At 36.7% G+C, this 14,570-nt stretch overlaps 1 protein-coding gene across 3 annotated transcripts in view; it reads left to right on the top strand.

Annotated features, from left to right (window-relative positions):
• The window catches only part of CTNNA2 (catenin alpha 2), a 1,396,988-nt gene that overhangs the window by 535,526 nt on the left and 846,892 nt on the right, over window positions 1-14,570 (top strand). The gene's annotated exons all lie outside the window — the stretch shown is intronic.

The raw sequence follows: 14,570 nt of genomic DNA, 5'->3' as shown, positions 1-14,570 counted from the left end.
GATATTGGTTTCAATTTAGACTTTGAAGAGAATGTGGTTGTGAGTACCTGTCTTTGTAGTAAATGTGGAGTAATTACAGAAGCAGAGCATTTATCACATGATGATGAACAATTCTTCAGAAACTTTCATTGTTTTATGTCTGCTTGATGATACATTCCTCTTAGTTACTGAGTGATAGCAGTTGCACAGATGATACCGTAATATGATCCACAGCCTCATATCAAGGGAGAATGAAGACCAGTGTTATTATCTCAGTCATTTTTAGAATTGATTACTTTTGAATCTCCCAAAATATTTAGTCACAAACTTTATTCGTTGACATGTGTTTGTAAATGGAGTATTGTCACAAATTCCTTTGTTTTCTGAGTTATTTTAAGTCACTTAAGTGTATCTTTTGTATTATTAGCTTTTTCCCTCTATGATGTTATTTTATACATGATTCTGACACATTGTCATATCTTTAGAACTTTGAATAGGCATACAACTTAATGATTCAGTTTTTAAGTAGCCACATTGATATTTTTATCAATTCATGTTATTATATAAAAATCCATATCCAACTGCTAAAGACAATAGTACGAGAAAGAAACATAGGATATTTAACATTCCAAGACAGTCATTGGAGTTCTTATGATTTATCCCTAATATATTGTGATTATTAGCTTGGCACCTGATTAAATTTTACCTGCAAAATAAATACATCCACCAAAGGATTCTCACTAAACCAAAGATTATTGACTAACAAATTATATGTAGTTTGATATATGTATTCTTGTCAGGAGAATTCCATGGACAGAGATACCTGGTGGTCTATAGTCTGTGGGGTCACAAAGAGTCGTACATGACTGAGCAACTAACACTTTATATCCTTAAAGAGTAAGAAAAAGCAAAAGTTGGTTTATTAGTTCTGAGAATGCATTTCCTAGAGCCCTAGATGGTTCAGGATCAGGTGTGCTAGGAATGAGAATGTCTGAGTTACCTCCAATCTACCTGCTCCCATACCTAGTTCTTCCTGAGAAGCCCTGATATTAATTGAGTTCAATATTTGGTTTTCATATAAAGTTTAATTTGGGAAAAAAAGCAAATCTCATTGGCGAGACAGATTTTGAAGAATAATGATGTACTTTATTTATACTCATAAGATTTTTTGTCTGAAGTAACCCGTATAATTGACAGGAAAGTTCATTGTAAGACATGAATTATTTAGGTATCTGACGAATTTGTGATTATACTCATGGATCTAAAGGTTTTGATGAAATAGGTAAGCCCAGCTCTTTGCAGGTAGGTAGACATGTCCTGAGACATTCAGTTGACTCCAAATTCTGAGCTTTGTCACATTCTGGCTGTTAGTTTACATGAGCAGTATAAAGTTTACCCAAACAGGTGTGCATGGGTTGAGCTACCTCTCTCTCTCAATACCAAGTTTCTCAGCAGCCCCTGGTCCAATCTGCCACTCCATGGAGCTTCCCTCAAGACTCAGCACAGACTCTGTGGCATGCCGTTTAAGCCAAGAACAACAAGTGGATTACAAGGTATGATACCAAAACTCTTGGCCCTCACCATTTTTATCATTTTCTTTAGAGACTGTCATGATTTTCAGGTTTTAGATTAGCATAAACAAAATTTCTGTAGCAGAAATAAGTTATAATGTTCTAAAACATCTCCATAAAACATTTTATTTATTTTCATTATAGTGTGTTATTTTCTTCCATAATAGCTACAGATGAATTGGAGGCTGATTCTTAGGCTGTAATGATAAATTGAATTATACCAATTCAGTTTAGCAGAACTAATGCTTACTCACTTGCTGGATAAATCAATCTGTTTATTCTCTTAACACAGAAAGGAAACAGTAATTAATAAACATGAGGATAATATTTTAAATTTATAAAAAGTTATTATAATAACAAAAAATTTTGCTGTAGAGCTGCTTACTGGCAAGCATGAGGGAGATTTTACTTCTTTAAAAAGAAAATTTAGATTGTACATCTAAACTGGAAACAAATTGTTAAGAATATATTGACTATTTGTTGTTTTAAGAGTTATCCTAGGATATAGGAGCATAGAGTCATGTGCAGGAGGACTAGTAACTGTTTGGGGAGCTCTTTAGTGTTGTAAGGATATTAAGTCACTTCCAAATAATAATAAAAATGGATTGCAAGATATGCATAGGTAGATATGAATCAGGTTTAAAGAGAGACAGCTGGATGGAGAAACTGAATTATTCATGATACTGGTGACACCTGAACTTGAAGGTATATGGGAAGAGAAGGAGTCAAAGATAGAGAAGCTCCTCTCTGTGTGAAGAATGTGTAAAGAATGATATTATGTAAAATGCATTATACAGATATGTATGACACACTCTGAATATGATGAGTAGTCTAGCTTGATTAAAGAAAAGTGAAGGTGAAAGTTTCTCAGGTGTGTCTGACTCTTTGGGACCACATGGAATTCTCCAGGTCAGAAATCTTCCCAGCCCAGGGATTGAACCCAGGTCTCCCGCATTATAGGTGGGTTCTTTACCAGCTGAGCCACCAGGGAAGCCCAGGAATACTGGAGTGGGTAGGCTATCCCTTCTCCAGCAGATCTTCCTGACCCAGGAATCGAACCGGGGTCTCCAGCATTGCAGGCAGATTCGTTACCAACTGAGCTATCAGGGAAGAAGACAATTAAAGAAATGATTTTAAATAGAGAAAAAAAATCTTTGGACAGAAAAAATTGAGATTAGATTACAGAGGACTAGAATTCCAGGTTAAGATGTGCGTCCTTTGTTTTGGTAGGGAATTGCTTACTTGGGTTTGCTTATTTGGGTTTGATTTGGTTTGGTTTGATTTTACTCTGTGAGTGAGTGTGAGTGATATCGGGTAAGCCATGCAGTGTTTGGTGCCCAAACACTGTATGGCTCCAGTGCAGAATGGTTTCTGAGAGTGTACACTGGGGTTTGGAGGCATGGAAACAGAGACATGTTTGTGGATTCTTAATATAGCTCAGAGTGAAAATGATACTCTGCATCAGGGAGAAGATGGAGGGAATGAAAAAAAGAAAAACAGATTCCGAAAGAAGGATTGTAAAGAATTTGATGGCTATCTTTGTTTGTTTGTATTGGAAGAGAGGATGGCGGAGGAAACAAAAAGATTGCTTCTGTGTTCACATGAGACATATTTATTAATTTTTCATTGGACTAACTTGTCTCTAAGTTGGGGATGATCAGAATCACTGACATTATTTACTCCCTCCCAAGTAAAGCACATTTAACAGTGTTTAAAAGTTGGCTATGTATTGGTTTTGTTCCTAAGATGTTGCTAGGTAAATATTGGTCTTTACCTACTCCTTTCTGTATTCATATGGTAGACAATTAGAGTCTTTGACTTATTTACAACTGCCAAAAGTTTATGGTGTGAAGCATGTTGTGGTTCTGGTGAGACTTGGGTTTGAATCTCACATCCCAGGGTTCATTTGCAGATCTATTATTGGCCAATGACTGGCCTCCTGAGCCAAATAGCAAACTACCCAGTATCTGCCACTCATCTGGTCATTCTCGGCACATGAAAAACATTATTTTTTGTTTAAAAAAAAAGTGGCCTTGAAAGAATATACTTATGTTTGTCTTGGGATTTATTGAATCTAAAAGGGTCATCTAACTTTCTTAGATATATTTTAATTGTATGTCTAAAATTGTATGTTGGAGAAGGATTTTGTGTATGGGATTTCACAAAGGTCTCAGGATACTCCTCTTAGAAACTCAAGGATCTCCTCCAAGGGTGGTGTGCTACCTGAAGTCCTCCTTAAGATAGTCCTCTGCCATGTGACAACTGTGGTTTTAATCGCCATGCAGTTTGTTGAATTAAACAGATGATAATTTTTGTTAGTCAACAGTGCTCAAATATTTATTTGGTACCCATTATGAACAGATCACTCTTCTTTGTATTCAGGAGGAATACAAAGTTGAATAGAAGAGTCACTGTATGGAAAATCTTCAAGGAAATGGTACCTTATAATGTCTAGGAATACGCTACTCTATTCATTATCTCTGATTTCAAAGGGCTACATCTTGAACATTGCTTTTATTCATAACATGATGGAAATAAAGTATTGGGTTGATTAAAATGCATCTGATTCAGATGAAATTTGTTAAATTATTATGCAAAAAAGGGGACTATTTCCTCTCATAGGAAAACTGATGTATCTGCCAATTTCCAATCAGCTTAAGGTCAATTTCATTTTTCATAGGTGAAATAGTTTGATAGGGATGGGTCCTGTGAAGCAGCTTCCTGTATTTGCAGGCTTACTTGATAGTGTCAACCTCTCTTGGCATGATTCGCAATCTCACTGGGAAGTGCACTTTTTCCTTCGATACATTATCAGATGATACAGTCCAGCAACTGCTGAAAAAACAACAACAACAACGACAACAACACAGTAGTAGTTACCATATCCCTGGATTGGCCAAATACAGATCATCTAAAGATAGCCTCATTTCTTCCTTTGACAGGGAAATATTGGTGAGTATTGGGGTAGGTATTGACATGTCAGCAAAACCTTTAGAGCATTTTTAATGTCTTTCTGAGGAGCTTCCTAGGTATCTTGGTAGATTAGCAACTGATAAAATCATTGAATTGAAAAGTGGCTAGTAAACTAGAGGAAGACTTATAGCAGTAATCTTCAAAAAGTAACCAGTGGTAGAGACTCAAACAGTGAGATGGAGGATATTTTGATTAGGAAAGACAGTGGGAAAGGCTAGCTGTCTTCAAATATATGAAGAATTAGTACATAAAAGAAAGACTTACTCTGTATCAGTCCAAAAGTATATAAAAGACCACAAAGAAATATTCAGGTAAAATATAAGACAGAAGCTTCTGAGTAGCCAGAGCTTACTAACCAATTCTGCATGGGACCACATCGAATTGGCTGTCTCAAAGACTAGTGATTGTCCTTTGAACTAGAACATGTGACTGACCATTTTAGCAGTGATACTGTAACAAGAGATTCACATGTGAGGTTGACCTTCAAAGTTTCCTCCAACTCTGAAGTTTTCACTTTTGTAATTTTGTAGAAATGCATCTGTGGGACTTAGGTTGTTCCCACCATCCCCAAGGCAAATAGCTGTCCCTTGAATGCCACTTGTCTAGTTTTTCTTACACATGAGACTAGTTTAAGAAATGTAAGAGGACTTTGGGCTATGAAATGATCAGAATGGAAATGATATTCAGCTCTATGTTCCTTTTCCATCAGTTCCTGACAGGAAAAAAAAAAAAATGTTCTTTCTTCTCTAGTGTCTGGCTGAGTTAGGGGCTTAGGGAAAGGGAACTTGACTAGGATTTAGCAAAGACCAGGCTTATTCTCCGTTGCTATAAGAAGTAATATGGACGCTAGCCACATCCTCCTTCACTGGGAAAGACTGGCTTCCCCTTTGGTGATAAAACCTTGGATTCTCCTAGATTTGCATTTGTTCCTGAAAACAGTAAAAACTGCTAGGTGTTGGTGGAACGTGGGACTTTTGTCATTTTGTTATTGTGAAACCCTCATTCCTGGACGTCCTTTTTGGATTTCTGTCATGTACTTGTTTGGCCATGACTACAGACTTCTTGAGATGAAAGGCAATTTGATTGTCAACGACTGAAACTGATCCTGGACAAGTTTTCTCCAGAGGTTTCACTGGCAGTTATATTTTCTGAAGTTGCCACCAGTAAAATCAATTCTACCCTATAAAGACCATCCTCATGTGGGTCCATTCTTCTATGGAGGTCAACTCTGACTCTTTATCAAGCATCAAGTAAACTAGTAGTTCACTTAAAAATATATACGAAGTATGTTCCTTTTGAAGGTAGAACTAGACAGGTCCTTGGAACATCCCTGACCTGTTTAGATTCCCTCAGCAGTATCACTTTAACAATGTAAAGCAAATCTCAGCTCGTGCTTTGTGAAAGAGCAATTAGACTTGGAATTTGTCTTGTTTTTCAACATTCATATGATTTGGCTTAATAATCACAAAAATAATATATGATTTTTTAAATCTGGTGATTTTGATCGCATAATTTTTTAAATATTTTTTTTTCTTTTGATGCAGACCATTTTAAAAGTCTTTATTGAATTTGCTACTGTATTGCTTCTGTTTCATGTTTTGGTTTTTTGGCCATGAGGCTTGTGGGATCCTGGCTCCTCTACCAGGGGTTGAACTCATACCCCATGCATTGAAAGGCGAAGTCCCAACTGCTGGACTGCCAGGGAAGTCCCCTGATCACATACTTTTTTAAGTTATGAAATTCAGTAGATAATTTCATTATTATCTGTATTGTATGCAGAAGTCATCAATATACAATCTGTAATAGGAATGGAAAGAAGTTTTATCTGAAAGGCTAGGAGACAGCCTCTCAGATAGCTCTGAGGAACCCTGGTCCAGAAAAGTATGTTTTTTAGTATAATTTCATATGTTGTCAGAACAGAGAAATATCAAACAAGTCAGGGACATATTCTTTCCAGGTTTCAAAATAAGATGTTGTACTTGCAAACTAGAAAGACATTTATATGCCTGCCTATCTTGGGAAGAGGGTCAATTGCCATCTCATATATGAAGACAAAACTAGGGGGAGCACAAAGTCCTCTAAGTGTGATGTCCTTTTAAGTGTGATACCTCCCTGAGTGTGCTGCTCATTGATGATCTCATTAATTGGAATTTTTGTCAACAAAGTATAAACAATGGGTCACTTCTCTGGTAGTCTTTCCAAAAGTCATTATCATGGTATTTATCATATGGGAGTTGCTGGCATAAGTTACTTGTGTTTTTCTCTTTAAGACATTTTTTCAATTTCATAAGGGACAGAGCAAGGGAGTTCTAGGGTAAGTTGTGCTGGATCTCTAAGGACTGAAGATAGTATCAGGCAAAAGATGGCCATATTAATATGCTGAAGAGTTTGAACCTGAAAGTTAGACCAGAGGGAGGTAGGTCTGAGTGAGTGCTAATGCTAGGAGCATCTAAAAAGTCAGTATTGGGTAGAATGAGGGCCTATCCTAGGAGTTCTGCTTTGTAACATCTTTATTAAGAATTCTCTTTCCATCTTGAATATTGGGAGAAAAGTATAGCTAGAAGTAAAAGAGTAACTTTCAATTTTGATAGGGAGACAAACATTTGTTAAACCTGCAGGCATGGTCAGCTGTCCTCCACTGCTGTTGTCTTCTTCTAGTCCTGGATGATGGTTGTTTTAAAGTGAATTTGAGGTTCATGGTTCTCTGTATAGACCAGTCTGGTGCAGAGGCTCTTTTTAAGTTAGAAATAAAAATTTAAGAGTCAATTTCTTTCAGTTTCACAGTGCATGAACTGCTTAAGAATACCGGATAAGGGTCCATCCATCTATGTTGAAGAGAGAGTCCTTCAAGTGTGATGTCTTTCTCAGTATTCATTATCTGGGTGCAAGTTATGGGACATCTGACCTTTATCCAAAGATAGATTCTGTGATGAGCTTCAGAAACAAACTTAGAATACCCTTTTGATATTTAAATTAAAATTTACAATAATATAGCATAGTAACAGAGAGACATCTTGAGAGTAGATAGTAAATACAAGACATCACTATATATAAAACCTCAAATATCAATAAAGGCTATCTTACTGAAACATATTTTTTCTCTCTAAAATATCCTCACTTTCACCAAATATTGTCAAGTTAAGACTCATTTGTTTGTGAAATATGTCTAGTGTCAATAAACGTGTCCTGATTATTTACATACATGTGATTGATCATAAAGGCTGTTTTAAATTTGGCATTGTTGGGACTTTTCATAAAGAATCTCAAATTAAATTTTTAAAGTCTCTCAAGGCCTAGAAGGTCATGCCAAGGATTTGCCATTATATTCTGCCTGCAGTAGCCGCAGGTTCAGGTGGATTTTCACTTCTAGAGGTCTAAAATTTCTTGAGGTTCTTGCCCTGTCAGAAATTGTCCCCCTTATTCATCTGGAAAGGTTACTGAGATCTCTAATTTCCAAATTCTGGAATTTTCAGGTAAAGAGAAAAGATACATGCTTCGATTTTGCTTACCAAAGTATAATGTATCAAATTACTATGTCATAATTAGTTTAACAGGAAGGGTTCCCTTATCCAGAAAATGAAGATTAAAAGCCAGAAATATTTCAGATGAACATCATAAAAATTACATTCATATTTATCAGTTTATTAAACCCCATATACTTAATTCTTATTTTGCGTGAGTCATGTTTTTCTATTAGTTCTCTTAACCTTGCTTGATGATTGATGGTGATAGTAACACTGATAATTTCAGGCAATTTGTTAGGTTTTTGTTAAATTGTATATGACTTGCCTAGGAGAATGAGTGCCATGATCACTGGAGATTGTGGAAAGTATATCCCAAGTGGAAACACATTTACTAACAGGGTTTTTTTTTTTTTTTTTTTGTCATTTGAGAGAGCATAAGCGTTATAGCAAGAGAAAGCTTCAAACCATAAAACCAAAAAAACAAGAGGGGGGCGCTTGGTAAGGAGTCAGGAAGGGACAAGTGCCCATCTTGGATTTCTCATAGTTCTAACTGTTGAATTTATAGCTATTGTTTTTGTTATTGTTCAGTCACTAAGTTGTGTCTGACTCTTTGCAACCCCGTGGACTGCAGCACGCCAGGCCCCCCATCCTCCACTGTCTCCTAGAGTTTGCTCAAATTCATATCCACTGAGTCAGTGATTCTATCGAACCACATTATCCTCTGCCACCCCTTTCTCCTTTTGCCTTCCATCTTTCCTAGCATAAGAGACTTTTCTAATGAGTTAGCTCTTCACATCAGATGGCCAAAGTTTTGGAGCTTCAGCTTCAGCATCAGTTCTTCCAAAGAATATTCAGGACTGATTTCCTTGCAAATTAACTGGTTTGATATCCTTACTGTCCAAGGGACTCTCAAGAATCTTTTTCAGCACCACAATTCAAAAGCTTCAATTAAAAAAATTTTTTTTTGAATTGTGGCATCAATAGAAAATGAAAGCTATTGTCTACCCATCTTAATTTCTCTGATTTAGGAGTCTACAAGGACATCAAGATGGTAAAAGTCTGACAGTGAGGGGTTGATTTTTGCAGTAGTAGAATGGACTTTATCTGCATTTGCCATAATCCTTAGAGATTCTGTTACTGCCTTTGCATGAAAGTCAGCTAGGATATTTTCATACTGCTTGAGTTCAGTGTAGTGCTTTTACTGTGTGCCTCAATTTTGATAACAGATAATATTTTATATCAGGATATATAAGATTTCCAGGAATTTTACCTATTTTCTGGAACATTTATATTATATATTTATATAGACATAATAATGTAAAGATGGCTTAATGTTACCTTTTATTTGATAATGCTTCCCAGATAATTTAACATACCAAATAAGCCTGATTAGTTTAATATCTCTCTTGAGATGCTTCAGGACAAAATCATTCTCTTTTCCCTTAACAAAATACATTTCCATTATTCATACATTCTTTAATTGAAAATCCCTATCTTATTTTACTTGTACACCAAAAGGTTTTCCTTAATATTTCTAGTAACTTTAATTATATATATACATATCTATATATGTAATAATAATTTTAAACCTACAAAAAGCCTTGAAAGTATATATATGCATACATATGTGTATATATATATATATGTTATAATAATTTTTAACCCATAAAAAAGACTGATCTCTAGCAAAAACCAAGAAGCAGACAGTTGTGAAGTGTTTGTCATACCAGCATTTCCTGATTGGCAAATTTATGAACATATCCCATAACCTTTAGAAACATACCTTTTCTCAGCATAATTTTTCCTTAAATGTGGTACAGGATGTGTACCCATTAAACCCATGTATTTTTAGTTTTTCCTAATAAGACAAAGTAGATAAGCTTAGACTTACTTAGCAATGAATGTTTCAACATTTTATCTTTGTTGAAAGTTATTTGGATATTCAATGAATTCCGAAGTTTCGAACTACCAATATTTAGACAAAATGTTTTTAAGTAGACCTACAATAAAACATCAGACATGAATTTGAGCAAACTCCAGGAGACAGTGGAGGACAGAGGAGCCTGGCGTGCTACAGTTCATGATTTGCAAAGGTTTGAACACAACTTAGTGACTAACAACAACAATCGTAAAACATAATCATTCTGAAAGAGTCCACTAAAAACCTTTATTCCTTTTAGCTCTGTTTCATTACTTATGAAAATATTGTCATGCTGAGTTAATTTTCTTGTTGACAAATTTTGTAACAGAGATCAAATGACATCCACTTTTAGTTAACCTAGATAAAAGTATTACGCTTAGTGCTGATGATTCTAAAGACATGTCTGTATTTCTAACATACTCTCAGAGTCAGAATTTTGAAAAATATGATTTTATTAAGTGAAATTTCTTTTAATTGCATATGCAAAAAAAATCAGTTTGGGAATATCAAGAGAGATCAATCCTGGCCATTTTAGAGTTAGATAAGTAATTGCAGCATTGACTCTGTACCAATTATATATGAAGCCAGCTGAAGCTCTAGTGGGTTGCTGCCTGTCCAGGAACTGGTAGAGTTTAGAAGCAAAAGTTCTCACTTACTTTAAGTTTTGCTTTATTATAAAATTTTGCCAATTTTAATCCACTTAAAAAAAAAAAAGAGGTCAGCCAACCCAGTTCAGCCCAAAATTCCTTCTAGGCCTTCCTGCCTAGAAATTCTTCCTAGATCCCTTGCCTGTAAATTCCTTTTAGGTCCTCAGCCTAGGAACTCCCCCCAGGTCCCTTTTGCTTAGGAAATGTACCAGTGTGCCTCACACACCCCACCCCACCCCACCTTTAAGACTCCAAGTCTTAAGATAACAGCTCAAATAAAATTCATGGACCATCACGTAATACAAAGAGATCCAGATATCAGGAAAATCTCACCTAAGCCCCTGATGGCTGTCATGAAGCTGGGGGGGTGAGGGTGGGGTCTCAAGTGGCCCATACTTCCTACCAAGCACCAGTCCACAGAAGATTCCCAGTGACCTCAGCTGGGTTTTTCTATATCTTTTTTGCTATGCTAAGCAATGCCAATGGAAATAATAAACAGTCTTTAATAGGGATAGAGTCATGTTTCATTTGAGCCAAGAACCCACTTGCCAATGCAGGAGATGCAAGAGACCTTTGGTTCAATGCCTAGGTTGGGAAGACCCCCTGGAGAAGGAAATGGCAACCTGCTCCAATATTCTTGCCTAGAAAATTCCACGGACAGAGGAACCTGGAAGGCTATGGGGTCTCAAAGAGTCGGACACAGCTGAGTGTGGACACATACACTCAGAAGACTATGGCCCAGGAGACAGCCTTTCAGATAACTCTGAGGAACTTCTACAAAGAAGCATGGTTTTCAGCAGTTGTATGTCTTCTCAGAACAAAGTGCATTAGACCAGTCAGGGACATATTCCTTCAAGGTTATAAAAAGAAAAAAACGATCAGCATGTACACAGCAAGTCCCTGGGAAGGGAGTTTTATCATTGAAGAAATACTAGCATTGGCATCCTAGTCAGGGAGGCGTTGAATCTTTACTTTTAACATGGATATTCTCTATTTCTAGTCAGCACACCCTTTTCTTTAGTAATTAAAGCAGATGTACAGTGTATGCTTGATAGGTGACAAATGGTCTATTTTAGTTAATATCAAATTCATGTGTAAATCAGAATGACTTCCCCATACCTCAATATATGAAAATTTATCTCATTAACAGTGTGCATAGGTTTAGTATTAGTTAGATCTTAAACCAAGTCTCCAAAAAGTGATAATTTTATGTAATTTAAATTTACTTTGTCTCGTTATTAATTTTATTTGCTTCTTAAATATATTGGGTACCTTTTAAAATGTAAAATTTAATTATGACAAATGTGTGTGTGTGTTTTTAATTGGTATGTACTAGTGCTCCTCAAAGTGTGATCTGAGGGCCAGTACTAGTCTGTAAACTATTTATTACTGGTTCATGCTTCCCTGATAACTCAGTTGGTAAAGAACCTGCCCCGGTTCCATTTCTGGGTTGGGAAGATCCCCTGGAGAAGGGAAAGGCTACCCACTCCAGTATTCTGGCTTGGGGAATTCCGTGGTCTGTATAGTCCTTGGGGTTGCAAAGAGTTGGGCATAACTGAACAACTTTCACTTCGCTTTACTGGTTCATAATAAGACCAATGCAAAGCTTGTTAACATTCAGAAGCTTTTGTAGGACTTTTTCATCACCACACCAATTTCATTTAATTTGTTAAAGTTTTTTTTTATGTGGATCATTTTTAAAATCTTTATTGAATTTGTTACAGTGTGATTTCTGTTTTATATTTCTGTGTTTTGGCCACAAGGCATGTGGAAATCTTAGCTCTCTGACCAGGAATTGAACTCGTACCCCCTGCATTAAAAGGAGAAATCTTAAACACTGGACTGCCAGGGAAGTCCTTTTTGACTTTTTAAAAAGCTGATCTATCTACAATGGATTAGAATGAAAAAAGCATTTTTTTTTAAGTTCTCAGAGTTTGAGAAGTACTAATTATTTCTTTCAGATGACAGTATTGATAGAGGAGAGGGAGGCAGACCACTACGAAAGGGTAAACAGGTGTTCCCAAAGGCAACATTGATAAGCAAGACCGGCTTAATGCTCTACAAGGTTTTTAATCCAAATATGATGTGAGGACCTTGTATAGATCATCTGCCTCCAGAGTTCCTTTCTTTTTACCCTATCAGGTGGCACCCAGACTCATCAGTGCTAGTTTTTCGGATTAGAACAGCCATCTCTAGAAGGCACTGTGTAACGTGCATGCTGTCTAGAATTGCCCATTTAGCCCCTCTCACTCATCTGATTCTTTCCTGAGGTTAGCTTACAGAGCTCAGGCCCCTGAGGTGCGTTTGGATCCAGAGGTCCCTGGGATGATGAGCCCCATCTGCTTAAGAGTCAAGAAGGAGTATGTCTTATCACTGCACACCCAGATAGCAAAGTGAGGGGATGTAGACTTCTGGAACTGCCTTCTTTCTCCACTGTCTACCTTCAAAAATCCCCCCTGGAAAGGTACTGCCTTATTAGAGGTTTTATTATTCTTTTAAAAAAATATTGAAATACAGTTGATTTATAATGGTTTCAGGTGTACATAAAATGATTCAGATGTATATATATCCCAGGTGGTGCTAGTGGTAAAGAACTGGGGTTGGATACAGGTTGAATCCCTGGGTCAGGAAGATCCCTCAGAGAGGGACACAGCAACCCACTCCAGTATTCTTGCTTGCCTGGAGAATCCCATGAACAGAAGCCTGGTGGGCTACAGTCCATAGGGTCACAAAGAAACACTTCTGAAGCAACTTAGCATATATTAGACACACACATGGTTGATTTATAGTATTGTGATAGTTTCAGTTGTACAATAAAATGATTCAGTTTATATATATATACACACACACATATATATCTGTATAAACACACACACACACATACATATGTAGTCTTTTTTTTTTTCATTCTCTTCCATTATAGGTTATTGCAAGTTATTACATAGAGTTCCCTGTGCTATACAGTAGGTCATTGTTGGTTATCTGTCTTATATATAGTAGTGTATATATTTTAATCCCAAATTCCCAATTTATCTCTCCTCCCCCTCCCCTTTGGTAATGTATAAGTTTGCTTTCTATGTCTGTGAGTCTGTTTCTGTTTCGTAAATACGTTCACTTGTATCATTTTTTTAAGATTCTACATATAAATGATATCATATTCTTCTCTGTCTGACTTACTGCATTAAGTTTGATAGTCTCTAGGTCCATCCATGTGGCTGCAGATGGCATTATCTCGTTCTTTGCTATGGCTGGGTGATACTCCATTGCATATATGTACCACATCTTCATCTCCATTCACTCTTAGATGGACATTTAGATTGCTTCTGTGTCTTGGCTGTTGTAAACAGTGCTACAGAGAACATTGGGGTGCATGCATCTTTTCAAATTATATTTTCCCTGGATCTATGCCCAGAGTGTAATTGCTGGATCATGTGGTAGTTCTACATTTAGTTTTTAAAGAAACCTCCATACTGTTCTCCATAGTGGCTGCACCAATTTACAAATTAGTTTTGCAGTGAAATAAAACTCTTGTGGCTCAGCTGGTAAAGAATCCACCTGCAATGTGGGAGACCTGGGTTTGATCCCCAGGTTGGGAAGATCCCCTGGAGAAGGGAAAGGCTGCCCACTCCAGTATTCTGGCCTGGAGAACTCCATGGGCTGTATAATCCAGAGGGTCGCAAAGAGTCAGACATGACTGAGCGACTTTCACTCACTCATAGTTTTGCAGTGAAGGAAAAGGAACATGACTGAAGAAAAGAGAAAAAAAAAAACAGATGAAAGGAAAGGGAACAGAGGAAAAATCAAACTGTATACTATGGAAAAGAAAACAAGTGAACTTTGAATTCATAGCTTAAAACCTTAAAGATACTGCCTCTAACCTTGGTCACCTCTCAGCCACTGGTGTGGAAGTCTATGTGTGTGAGATTCGTTCTTTCCTTTTTCATGTTTTATTCATTCTAGACAGTGAACCTTTCATTCCCATATTTGTTTCAAAAATAGCATTCCAACTTGAATC

Source organism: Capra hircus, chromosome 11, assembly GCF_001704415.2.
Source record: "Capra hircus breed San Clemente chromosome 11, ASM170441v1, whole genome shotgun sequence".
Taxonomy (NCBI): domain Eukaryota; kingdom Metazoa; phylum Chordata; class Mammalia; order Artiodactyla; family Bovidae; genus Capra; species Capra hircus.
The sequence above is the reverse complement of the archived record's forward strand: the minus strand, read 5'-3'. Positions and strand labels throughout refer to the sequence as shown.